The 14007-nt window shown below is 39.0% G+C and overlaps 1 protein-coding gene across 2 annotated transcripts in view; it reads left to right on the top strand.

Moving 5' to 3' along the window:
• Positions 1–14007, top strand: part of LOC122798733 (zinc finger protein 260-like) — an 85251-nt gene that overhangs the window by 6460 nt on the left and 64784 nt on the right. The gene's annotated exons all lie outside the window — the stretch shown is intronic.

The raw sequence follows: 14007 nt of genomic DNA, 5'->3' as shown, positions 1-14007 counted from the left end.
TACCTATTTTTATGGACAGATTCTGTGTTTTACACCTTTACCTATATGGACAGATTCTGTGTTTTACACCTTTACCTGTATGGACAGATTCTGTGTTTTACACCTTTACCTGTATGGACAGATTCTGTGTTTTACACAGGGTATTACAGCTTTACCTGTATGGACAGATTCTGTGTTTTACACCTTTACCTGTATGGACAGATTCTGTGTTTTACACCTTTACCTGTATGGACAGATTCTGTTTTACACCTTTACCTGTATGGACAGATTCTGTTTTACACCTTTACCTGTATGGACAGATTCTGTTTTACACAGCATGTTACACCTTAAAACTGAGTATGTTGGGTGTGAGTGCTCAGGGTACTTGCTGCTTCACAAATGTTTCCATCCACGCCTGCTGAAACTTAAAGTTGTCTGTAGGTCATCCTTTTTATCCATTCATACACTTGCAGTGACATTGACTCATTCTAGGTTTATCTTTCCAAAACAGCATTCATTAGAGGAACTTGCATAAGATCTGATGTGTAATACACATCCACAGGATCTATGGCTCTAACACTTAGGACCTTGTTTGATGGCCCTTTACTTTTCTAAGAAGATCCCATGCTTGAGGGATGTGCTGTTGATGTTATTGGCTTCATACGTGTGCCTTTTCCTTCACCTGTGAGTTTTTTTCTACTGTTTTGACAGCTCAGGCTGTGATCCTGACACATCAGTGAAAACATTTGCACATTTGATGCCAACACATATGTTATCTGTATGGCAGTCAGAACATCATCAAAGGCTTGTACCTGCCTTCCCTTTATACTTTTTGGGAGTAGCATGACATGACACTGTCATAAGTCCCAGCCGCTTATCCTTATCACATATATATGTCAGGAGATAAACTCGTGGCCTACCTCACTATTGGAAGGGTGGCAGTCATTGAAAGTTACTCTCATGACAATTAATGGGAGATTCCCCAGGACAAAACACCACGATCCATGATAGCCAAATTCTTTATTGATTAAAACACGAGAACTGTAGGTTGAGCACTTTCATCTACACAACGTAGATTTCTTCAGAACATCTGATGCTTTCAATCCTTCACTTTAAATACTTTAAAAAAAAAAACGCCAAATCAACCACCTGATCAATTATACATTCAATTAAATTTTTTAAAACACATAACAACATTCTCTTCTTCGTCATTTATATGTAAAAAAATAATTAATATAAGGTCTTCAAATAAAATACTGTAATGAATCCAAACAATAATAATAATAAAATTCCCTATAATACAAAACGGACAGTGAGTAAAAATATCTAAAATTCATACCTAAAAATACACATAATTTATTGTGTTCCTATATACTGAAATATATGAGTACATATATAGTGTGTGAATGGATAAAGATAACCTTTAGTTCCATATATATACTATTATTAATTTCTTAACAGAGGTTTAGTAGGGATGTATTCGTTAATACCTGGTGGGTTGGCAGCATTCAGTCTAATCTGCCATTTTATCTCTTTTTCGCCCAGGATTGATTTGATATCACACCCCCTAGGATTACTTTTAACCACTTCAAGAATGGCAAATCTAAATAAATCACAACCATCACTCTCTTCTAAATGTCGATATAGGGCATTGTTCTTGTCTTTCTTTTTAATACAATATAAGTGGCCATATATTCTATTACGTAACCTTCTGTCGGTTTTTCCAACGTAAAAACTGGGGCAAGACATACATTTTGCCAAATATACTATATGTTGGGTCTGACAGTTTCCTCTCTTAAAAAATATTCTACTTTTAATATTATTTTCCAAACATAAACTCTCTGTCTGTAGAATAAACGAACATTGATTGCAATGTCCACATTGCTTGGTCCCTGTCATACCTCTATTCCCAACATTATGTCGGTTATTAGTTTTAACCTCAATCATTCTCTTAAGGTTCATACCTGTTTTGTAGACGAAGGTAGGTTTATCTCCTATTTTGTCACAGATCCCTTCATCACTAGTAAGTATGTTCCAATTTCTCTCCAAGATATTCCTAATTTCTCCCACATGCTGACCATATTGTAATATATATGCCTTTTGATACGTATTCACTGTTTGTTTTTTATTTGACACATCGTATGGTATAAATTCTCTTCCCAGAAGAGGTGGATATTTTTTTCCCCATTCATTGGTCACATATTCAGTGACATCCTTAACCATTGAGAGTGGATAGCCCCTATGACTGAATAAATTACCAATGAATTTCATTTCTTCAATCATATCCTCCTTTCTTGAAGTCATCCTGGCCGCCCTAATGCACTGCCCTTTCAGTATACTTTTCTTCTGGGTGTACGGGTGATTACTCAAAAATTCCAAATAGGCGTTACAAAAAGTGTCTTTCCTATATATCTTCGACTGAAAAGTTGTTCCGTCACTGAAGATATATGTATCTAGATAGTTAATGCCTATCTTACTGATGTTATGTGTAAATTGCAGATAGGAAGTGGTTCCATTGATGTATTCTATAAATCACACCAAATTTTCCTCATTTCCTTTCCACAAAATGAATAAATCATCCAAATATCTTACATAACAGGCCATTTGCTCCATCCATGGGGTATATAAGATATATTCCTCCTCCCAATCTAGGAGTACCAAATGAGCATATATGGGGCACAAGCCGCCCCCATGGCTACCCCTGATATTTGTTTATAGTACTCTCCTTCAAAAAAAATTTAATTATTGTCAAGTACTATATTCATGAATTCAGATAAGAGGTCTATCTTATCCCATTCTAATCCACTGTGTTTATTCAGACTATTGATAAATCTATTGACACCTTCAGTCCCAGGTATACATGAAAACAAATCTTTTATATCAATAGTTACGAACAGTAAATTCGTATCCCATAGTTCATGTTTAAACTTCCCAAGGAATTCCCAAGAATCTTTGATTAGGTGCGATACCTTAGAATATATATGTTTTAACCATTGATCAATAACCTTACCAAAATTAAAGGCCTTGCTACGACTTCCAGAAATAATGGGTCTGAATGGAGGGTTACTGATGTTTTTATGTACTTTGGGTATCCCTGTGATAGTTGCTAAGGTAGGATATTCAACTTTCAAAAAATTGTATAAGTCTAGAGTAATGCGTTCAACCAATAAGAATTCTTCCAGATATAAATCAATCCTTCTATGGGCAATATTGCTCTGATTTAATGAAGATACCTCATATTGTTCTGATGTATTTAAAATGTCAAACATTCTTTGTATATAGGTATCCATATCATAAAAAACAACCCCTCCCCCCTTGTCAGGGGTCATAATTCTGATATTGTAGGTGTCACAAAGTGTAGTTAAAATTGAATCATCAGTAGAACTCCAGTTACTATTGTACCTTTCATTCTGTACATGATTGTGTAATTCATAAATTTTCTTACAAACTACTTTCTCAAAATTAATAAGAGTGTTATGCATAGGGGGAGTAAAACTGCTTTTCTTCCTCAAACCACTCATATTCGAATTCCCTGCGTTGGAATTCCGAAAAAATACATCCAGATTTAACTTTCTCATATATATTTTCAACTCAACCAAAGTGTCCACTATGTCAAATTTTCTCCTGGGTATGTATTTCATACCTTTGGAGAAAATAGAAAACAAATCAATGTCTACTGGATATTGTGTATAATTATAAATTTTGAAGTCTCCTACACTGTAAACTATCCCATCAGTAACCATTATCCCAGTTTGAGTCATGGTTTTCTGTAAGGTTTCCAATTGCCTCTTTCCCCCTGTCCCCGTCAAGGGGTTTCCCATGGGCGGTTCCCCCTCCCATATTGTTCTTGCTCTAAAAAACCTGCATCGTGGGTATCCCCTCTAAATTTTTCATAATGGACATCACGTACATCCCCATCGCTATCAACTCTACTGTACTCATTTCTCTCATATCCTTTTTTATTCCATTTATACGCAGTTTGATTCTGATATTGTTTGGTGTCTCTTAAAAACTTTTTACATTTTCTATCAAACATCTTTTTACAATTACTTTCGGCATAATGGAATTGTTTGACATGTAATTTTTCCCACTGTGGGTACAACAAGTCATTAGTTATAGATGTATTGAGTTCTTCCACCTCCTTCAACAACAAACTCAACTTGTTGTCGTTACAAGATATAATGAATTCCATAAATTGTATGCCAAAACTATCAAACATTTTATTACATATGCGTATATTAGTTTCATTGAGTTCCACACCTATAGGTTGTTTAAAAAACATAAACCCATAGGTATGATACCACAGTCAATGCATTTCCGTAAGTACATATTGTCCATCTGTAAGGCTTTGATATGATTAAGTTTTTTCCAAAACTATAAACCATGTCCTTTAAAGAATTATTATAGCTATTAACTTTGCTTTGTTCCTTACTATTGTCGACAATACGAAAAACGTAAGGCATCTTTAAAAAATTGTCCAAATTAAAAACATTACAGTTAGACATACCATTACCAAGATCCGATAACTGGTATCTACCATGCTGTCCCATTTCATTATGTATCACAATATTCGAACCAACTGCCGTAGAATAAGTCCCAGAGGGTTGTGTACGCTTGGGTTTAGCTCCTGAAAATAGATAAACGTCCTCCGAAACATCACCAGATACTGAGGACAAATTGAACTGTCCCACCTTTTTACTGGAGATTCCATTCCCATAAGAGGCGCCGTTTATCTGCAAAGATTTAGTCTCTGGGGCTCCCTGTCCATTAGGTATATCAACGGAGCTTCTACTTCCGGTGTCTGAACGCGGTGATGTAATCCCCTCAGGCACAATATTGACGGATGCAGTATTACAATTGGTTGAAGGCGGTGTCATTAATTCCAGCAAGCGAGTGATTTCCCCTTTCAGGATCACTAATTCTGAATGTAGTTTATCAACTTCGTCGTCCCTTCTGACCGGCGAAAAGTTAGGAGATATACTTATTTTTTTACGTATAAATGACAAAGAAGAGAATGTTATGTGTTTTTAAAAATTTAATTGAATGTATAATTGATCAGGTGGTTGATTTGGTGTTTTTTTTTAAAGTATTTAAAGTGAAGGATTGAAAACATCAGATGTTCTGAAGAAATCTGCGTTGTGTAGATGAAAGCGCTCAACCTACAGTTCTTGTGTTTTGTTCAATAAAGAATTTGGCTATCGTGGATCATGGTGTTTTGTCCTGGGGAATTTTCTGTTGATCGAGTTTTGGTTTATTGTGTGGATTCCCTGGACATATTTTTGTGAGTGACAATTAATGGGAGGTTGGACAAGTGTTACAAGGACCAAAGCTTGGAGAGTAAGCCTGAACTGATCCTCCTCGAGGAAAGTCAGTTGGAAAAGTGACCTTAATGGTCCTGCAGGTGCTGATCTTGCACAAGCATGGGCTGAAGATTGCTGCTTCCATGGCTAATGAAGAGCCTGGGGAAGGTATAAACCATGGCGCCAGTCCTGGGATTGTGCGTTTTTGGATGTAGGCACCAGCAAGTGGTTGGTTGAAGTTTGAAGCCAATTCACCTTATTGTAATGAGTAGTCTGTTGTATCACTTTGCACAAGTCATAGGTACTCTGGACCGAGATGTCCCATGCTCAGGTTTCTCTATGGTCCCAGCAAGTATTGTTGGTCAGACTGAGGGGAACCTCTACATTCAGTTGTTTCACATTGCTGGAGCCTGTATATACTTGATGTCTGATCGGAGCTTGTGTCACAGGTGCAAGACCATAACCTTAGGAAATGTGGCCTGATATCTTTACCAAGCTCAGTGCAAGCCTTTCTTACTGTCTCCTACTCTTGGCAATCTGGTCCCCCAGGTGTTGGTGCCCGGTCAGCTAACACCCTGTGAGCTACTATCACATGCTTGCTATTGAGAGAGACATGATGGGCACTGTTATATTTAGAGCTAATAGGTGTTGAGGAACACTCTCTTTCTCTTTCTCTCTCTCTCTCTCTCTCTCTCTCAGGTTCCTGTGGGTTGTCATAATCTCTGACTTGGGTAAATACAGAGTTTCTTCGTTTTTGCTTTTCCTTGGCTGATCTCTTTTTGGAGAAACTTTGAGGCTGTCTGCAGAATGGCCTCAGGTCCCTGTTTGCTCCTGATGAATACCTAAGTGTGTATTCCATGATGGAAGAATAGGAACTATTGGTCATCCAGCCTATGGAGCTGGTGATAAGGACAACCTTTCTGGTAACTTAACAGTGCACTGAGCTTGCTTCTGGGGCGACCAAGAAATGAATGCCCTCTACAAGTTTCCAGGTTAGTACACACAGCCATCTACAAGTATCTTTATGCTAACTTGATTGCCATCTCATTGGTTCAGCATAAGGTTCATAGGTGCATAGGTTAGTACTAGGCTAACTGCCCTGGCGAGCCATTGTAAACATAGCCAATTATCCCTTGTGAGACTCAAACCCTGCACCTTGTGTTTGTACTGCAAACACCTTAACCATTAGGCCACCCTCCCAACCCAAGTCTTAAAGATAACAGACTTTTTACTGCTAGATAAGTAATACAAAGCTTTAGACAAGTGTAGAAAAAGAATATACTGTTTTAGTCTTTGCCCCCCCCCCCATTATTCCTATCACTTGCTCATATTCCAAACATCCCTTTTACACCAAGTTTTAAAAATGCTTGGAGACCTTTCTGAATTTGAGATTAAGGAGGACTTGATTAAGGTGGCTTCTTGCTGATCCTATGCTTGACCACATAGTTCATGGAAGAAAAACTCAATCTGATTCTCATCACCCCATGGGGACAGAGAAAGATGTTGATTCAGACATGCATGTCCATGATAGATGCTTCCATAGTCCCAGCCCTGGAAGTCCCCAACACTTGAGATGATAACCCTTTCCTGATGAAGACCCTTTACTCTTTCTAGATCTTCCAGTAGAAATGTCAGAGGGAATTGGCATGATCAAGAACATTCCGTTTGATAGGCCCATGCCTTCAACTGGAACTGATTCTCCTGTTTGGTGGAATTGTACCCTCTATTGCCCAAGGCTAATCAGTTAGCAAGTTATTCTGAACTACCTCTGGCATGTGGATTTTGAAAGGAATTTTAACTTGTAGTGTCATCCTTACCACTCGGTTATGAAGATTGTGTACAGCTCTGAATGTAGTGTGAAGGGTGAGGCATACAGGAAAAGAAAAATGTTAAACGGGTGCGTGTTTTATTTTATATATGCTTTCATCTCAAGATGGACTCCTGAGTGATTTTCGGGCGTCTTCTGATGATTTTCTTCCTGCCAAGTATTAAAAGTGATAGTGTGGCAAAGTATAGAAAGTTCTTTTATGGAATTCTGAAGACGTGCCTAATATGGAAAATTATAAACAGAAAGTCAGGAGATGTTAGCAGAATTAATGTTGTAATGTTAATTTTTTAATTGGTCAGTGGTTTCTTGTTTGTTACAAAGGTTTAAAAAATTGTATGATTCTGCTGTTTGAGGAGACGGGACCTTCGTTTCTTAATCTTCCACATACATGCCTTTTCTTTGTAATAAAGTACTTACACACAGTATAGTTCAGCAGACAATAGTAATTTGGTACCTTAACAGTCTGATGCCATACACTGGTATTCTGAGCCTTTTGTGTGTTGCTGCAGTACAAATTTCCAGTAGGCCCAATGTGACAGGTTTACTGGCAGGCAAATTTCTGGTGTACCGATACATAATTTCTTTCTTTAACTATCAGCAGAGTTTAAAGTCCTACAAGTAAGCTTTACTAATAAACTCTTCATTAGATTTTATTGTATGGTATTGAGCAAATTATATGCATCTGGGAAGTTTTATGCATGTATAGTCAGTCCCTGACCCTATTTAAACAAAACATTGGCAATTGACTGAGAAATCATAAATTTGGCCCTGGTTTGGCCCTCATATCCCCTATGGACAGATGCTGTCAATAAGAAAAGTATTATCCTAGCACCTCCCTGCAGTTCCTTATTTACCTTCTTGCTAACATGCCCCTTCGTATAGACACCCATGGTACTCAGGACCCAAATGGTCTGGGGTACGCTGCTAGGCTTGTAAGGGCCCCGGTCTTTGTTAGCCTAGTAACAACCTATGAACAGCATAAAATTTATTTCATTGTGTGCTAGCGGGCTGTAATCAGTAACATTTTTCAATTTTTCCTCCATGCATAGCATGAGTAGTACAGAGCGTGCTTCTCAAGTACGAGAAATGGTTCTAATGAAAAACAAAGAAAAGGAACAAGAGAAGATTCCTTCATTAAGAATGAGAGTGAATTTATAATTCTAGTCACACATCTATCCCTTTTGGTATGAAAGCAGGTTTTTATAAAGTGCTCCAGGCAAAGTGATTTAAAAGAACTAGTTTATGGGACTCCAGGCAGGTATATGTTTAGTAATTATTGAAGAGACATCTGTAGTTACTTAGTAAAATGAGCTGAACTCACTAAAGTTATAGTGCTTTATTGTTTCCAAATATGGGAACTTTTGGTAAGAACATTTTAGAAAATCTAACAAATAAACTGAAACAAAAAGGTAATAAGATACCTGCCTTTTGTTTGTCAACATTTAATAATTAGGAAGAAGACGTTAAAAATAAGGAAAAGGAGTCTGTAGTTAGAAATATAAAAAGTCACAGCTGCAGGCATCTAATAGAACAGCAAACAGGATGTGTATTGATTGAGACAATTAGAAATGTTAGCAGTTACACACGGCCAGAATCATCACACAATGACTGGCGTCCGAAGTCTTATGCATCCACCTCCAAATTATGACCCGCCCGTGCCACAAGAAGCTGATAGTTTTCTCTGTAAGAGAGGGCATATAGAGGTAAATGTCTTGCCCTCATATACAACCCAAGTTACTTCCAGCACTTCTAATTATCCCTCTGAGTTGGTTTCTAACATTAGATTCCATCAGCAGCGACACTCGGTATCTGTTGTGACACCATCAAATAAAATATTAAAGTGACTAGCTAATAAAGGAAAACAAATGCATCACAAACATAAACACAGTACTCATATTAAGTATGTTGGGAAAATTGAAAAGATTCTGTAGTAAAAGTTCTTCACTAAAAATTAACATTTTGAAAAAGATTATGCAAATCATTACCCAGATTCTGACAGTTTCCGATTATCATAGATGGAGTGGAATATCAGTGGACATCACCTGCCAAACAAAATGCAGAGGAATAAACATATTCTGATTCGTCCAGTGATTTTGATATTCCTCCTATACAAATGCACACACTGTGAGAAGTACCAAACCCAGCCTCAGCTGGAGATAGTGAGGCTGAACTTACCATAAGAGTAGTACATCCATGGACTACAGTGTATTTTCAAATGATTCTAAATTCTCTCCCGCATGTTTGGACATATTCAGCTAAATATGCAAAGATCTTAGAAGGACATGCAGTTACAAAACGCAATAACTAAAGACTTGAAACCAGCATTGAAGGCCTCCGCACCCCTGATATTTTCAGAAAAATATGGGAAAAAATGAATCTAGGTGAAAACATCCCAAAACATGGAGATTATGGATTTCTTCTTACCAGTATTGACTTATTAACAGCTGTTACCAAAGCATGCCCCCAACCCCTACAAAGATATTGTGCCAAAAAAAATAAAAAAATTAAAAACTAGAATCTATAATGCTTATTGTAGCACATGACAGATGCATTTGATGCCATTTCTGGACATCCAGAACCTATGGAAGGTGCGCCAGCCAGCGGGTTGTCAGGATCTTTTGTAGAGGGTTTGTTAGCGCCCAAACAAGAACAAATTCAAAAAGTTTGTTTAACATGGCAACATTTGGGTGTTCATGAAATTGTGAATCATGCACAATATGCAGCAGACAATATACTTAGTGAAAAAATAAAAAGTTAGTTGATATTCGGCTCTAACAGTTTTGATATTTACTCACTGGGATGGAGAATAGGAAGAAGAAATTGTGGGGGAAGAGGTAGATTCTGATTTTTCCAAACACAACTCCAAGGACAGTATCATCAAAGTTATTACCTGACCCTGCACCACTACAATCATCGCAAGGTGCCCCACATTTAAGTACCTGTTTTAATTGTGGTCATTCTAGACATTGGCAAAATGATTGCCCACTGTCTGTAGAGCAAACAAATTTATCAAATGTTCAAGCACCACAGATACTGCTTGGCAACCACCAGTGTGGCAACAAAATCATTTGGACGACCATAGAAAAGGAACCACGGTTAATTCTCTTGGTACCAATGGACCAAAATGGTTCTTATGTCAGTATTACAGTACAAACTTCATCTGTCTCATTTCTCATTGATACTAAAGCTAAAGTAGATCTATAATTAATTCAGCAAATACTGAACACCTTCCACTTCAATTCAGGGTATAGGAGTGTCTGGAGTCCCTTTAGACTATCCAGAAACAAAACCTGTTCCCTTTCAAATCAGCCTACTAAAAAAAAAACAGCATAATGTTATTGTAGGAAATTCTGCCCCTTTGAATCTATTAGGTAGAGATTTATTATGTACATTAGGATTCACCATTTATTGTACACCAGATCGTGTATTTTTAGATATTTCCACTGAACCTTTAGGGTTTTATTCAAATAACAGCTGTAGAGATGAAGATGCCCTTTTCTGTATTCTAACATCAGAACAAGGTGCAGCAAATTCTGATATGGAGAAATTAAAAAAATTAAAAGTAATGTGTATATAGGTTCATAGGTTGGTACTCTGCTATCTGCCCAAAGGCATATATTAGCCCAGCCACATTGTGCGGTATTCACCGCCCCCTTAGTAGTTCCCTAGACCCTTGTACTAGCAGCTAGTAACCTTGGCCCATATCTAGTAGTGCTGTTGGTGTGATCCCCGGTGTGAACTTTCTGTTACCCATCCACTCATCAAGGTTCCTCTTGAAGAGTGATAGTGAGGGGCTCTGTCTTGTGCAGATCGGGACCCTGTTCCATAGTAAGGGAAGTCTCTGTGAAGGGAATCTATCCCTCCAGCATGTTCTATTCATTGTTGTGTTGAGGTTTATATCCCTAGAGCATGTCGCTCGAGTAGATTTGGTTTTGCTAAGATGGAGCATGTTCAACAATTCTGGGTTGGACATGGCTCTGTACGTTAGACAGAGATCGCCTCTGAGAACAGTCTTAGCTTTTTCAATTGTGCTGCATAGGGCAACTGTTTGAGGCCAGTAATCCTCTTGGTTAGGTACCTTTGTGGTCTCTCCAGCTGCTGGAGATGTCTAGCCAGGTACATTCCAATTGGTGCATTGTACTCAATAATGGGTCTGATGAGGGAAGAGTAGAGGGGCACCATTACATCCTTAGATCTTGATGCGAACCCTTTTGTCATCAGATGGGTCACATAGAAGGATTTTACAACCACTATGGCAACATGGTTATCAAAGGAAATCTGACTATCTACTTGGGTCCCTAGATCCCTTATTTCTTCTTCAGATTTTAGGGGACTACCTCCTATGTTGTAGTTTGCGGTTACTCTGGTTTTTCCAAAGGGGATTACTATGCATTTTTTTGCATTTAGCTTGAGACCATGGCTTTGACACCATGCATCAGTCTCATTTAGGCCCTTCTGGAGGATCTCCATGTCAGCCGGAGACTCTATTATAGCACCCAGTTTGCAGTCGTCCGCAAACTTAGTCAGCCACAGCCCTTCCATGCTTGCCTGTACTTCTGAGAAGTATATGCCAAACAGGAGGGCCCCAGGACAGAGCCCTGAGGCACACCACTCATTACTGGTCTGGATTCGGACATAGATCCGCTACTCTTACTTTATGGGATCTGTCTGAGAGCCAGTTTGCGATCCATCTTGTGACGTAAGGGTTTATGCCCAGGCTGGTGAGCTTATCAATAATACCTGAATGGGGAATGGTGTCAAATGCTTTAGCAAGGTCAAGGTAAGCCGTGTGTACCTCCTTTCCCTTATCTATAGCCTGAGTAACTGTCTCAAAGAAATCCACCAGGTTCAGGAGGCATGATCTGCCCTTGACGAAGCCGAACTGTGTGGGGTCCAGCGACTGGAGGTTCCCAATCTCTCCATTTATGAGTTTCATAATGATTCGCTCCATAGCCTTACAGATCAGACTGGTCAGGCTTATTGGTCGGTAGTTCCCAGGGTCAGTTGTGGCCCCACCCTTGTGTAGCAGGACCACCATTGCCATGCGCCATTCTCTGGGCACATATCCTGTGGAGAGGCTGAGACTGAACAGGGTATTAAGATGCGGGATTAATTCATTTTGGAGCTCGCGTATGACACAGCCTGGGACACCATCTGGTCCCATGGAGGCAGTGTTATTAGCTTTAGATAGAGCCTTGTTAACCAACGTATCAGTAATAATTGGACTTACACAATCCCCTAGAATGGTAATAGGCCCTGTAAGTGGTGAGTGGGGGAGAAATTTGCACTGAACCTGTCAGCCAAGATGTTGGCAATGTCAGAAGGGTCAGTGTATTTTGTTCCATTTTGTACTAGCTCAGAGCAGACCTGAGCGTTGCCATTTAGGTTTTTGATGTAACCATAGAAGGCCTTATGGTTATCCTTGGCATCCTTGGCAACTTTCTTTTCAAAATTAGCTTTAGTTGACTTGATGAGGGCCCTCAATTTCTTACTAATGCTGATCAGGGATAATTTTTCTACTTGAGATTTGGCCTTTTTTTGTATAAGTCTCCTACTTTTATTGTAAAGTTTGCTTATGGCCGGGGTCCACCAGACTGGTTTCTTCTTGCTTGAGGAAGGAGTCTTGGTTTTATTTGGGATAGCACGGTCCATGCAATCCTGAAGATGCATATAGAGTGCCTTGGTGTAGGATTCTGCATCCTGGATATCATTATCCTTCTGCAAGGGAATAGTGAAGCTTTCCACTTCGGATGCAAGTAGTTTGAAGTTTGCTTTGGAAAGGTTTCTGACTATGGTTTCTTTGATTGGGGGAGGTGGAGGAGTGAGGATGTCCAGGGTTATCAGTTTGTGGTCAGATCTGACCAAGGAGGGGGTGATAACGGGTGTGGTACAATGGGTGCCCATATTTGTGATGATTAAATCCAATATGTTGTCCCCTCTGGTGGGTGAACATACTAGTTGTTCAAGGGCATTTGAATTTATAAATTCTATGAATCGCTGAGCAGAGGAGTTGGAACATTGATAGTTCGCCCAGTCTATACCAGGGTAGTTGAAATCACCCAAGATTATGGTGTTGGGTAGGACCTTTATATTTTCCAATGTCTCAAGGAATGCAGAGTGAGCATCTAGGGACATGGTGGGTGATCTATAACTGGCTACGACTTGAAATGTGGTTTTGCCTGCTGATAGTTGCGCATGGATGATCTCATTGAAACTCTGTGAGCACCTCCCTGCGGTAGTACAAGTTCTTTTTTCAGTAGAAACTACAAAAAAACCTAGCCAAGCTAGAGTTTTGAGTGTGTGATACCTTAAACTTCTTGTAATAGAGGCCCATGGGATATATGCAAATGAACCCTTAAGGACAAGTGTTTCAGCTACATGGCTTCTGAGTGTCTTCGACTTTTTGACAATTCAGGCAAACAAAGCCAAATGCCATTAGCTGTGGAGATGCACATTTTATCCTTTTTATGATCTCTTCAGCACAGCATAAGTGGACTATTTGGCTATACTCTAGAAACATAGGGTCTTTAAACCCAGCTAATGTCCATAACTATTAAGGTGTCTGAAAAATATCCCAACTAACAGCTAATCCAAAAAGTAAAAAGGTCACACAGACAAACCACTCAGTAAAAACTACAAAACAGCCTAGCCAAGCTAGAGTTTTAACTGTGTGATACCTTAAACCTCCTGTAATAACAGCTCATGGGACATATGCAAATGACCTCTTAAAGACATCAAGTGTTTCATCTGTATGGGTTCTCAATGTCCTTGACTTTTTGCTTTTTAAGTCTTTATAGACAGGTTCAGGCCAACAAAGCCAAGTGTCACTAGCTGTGGACATGCACATTTTGGCCTTTTTATGACCTTGTCAGCACAGCATACCATAACTTGACTAGGTTT

The sequence above is a fragment of the Protopterus annectens genome, chromosome 3.part1, assembly GCF_019279795.1.
Source record: "Protopterus annectens isolate FY-2018-M chromosome 3.part1, PAN1.0, whole genome shotgun sequence".
Classification (NCBI taxonomy): domain Eukaryota; kingdom Metazoa; phylum Chordata; order Ceratodontiformes; family Protopteridae; genus Protopterus; species Protopterus annectens.
This window is presented reverse-complemented; position numbering and strand designations above follow the sequence as displayed.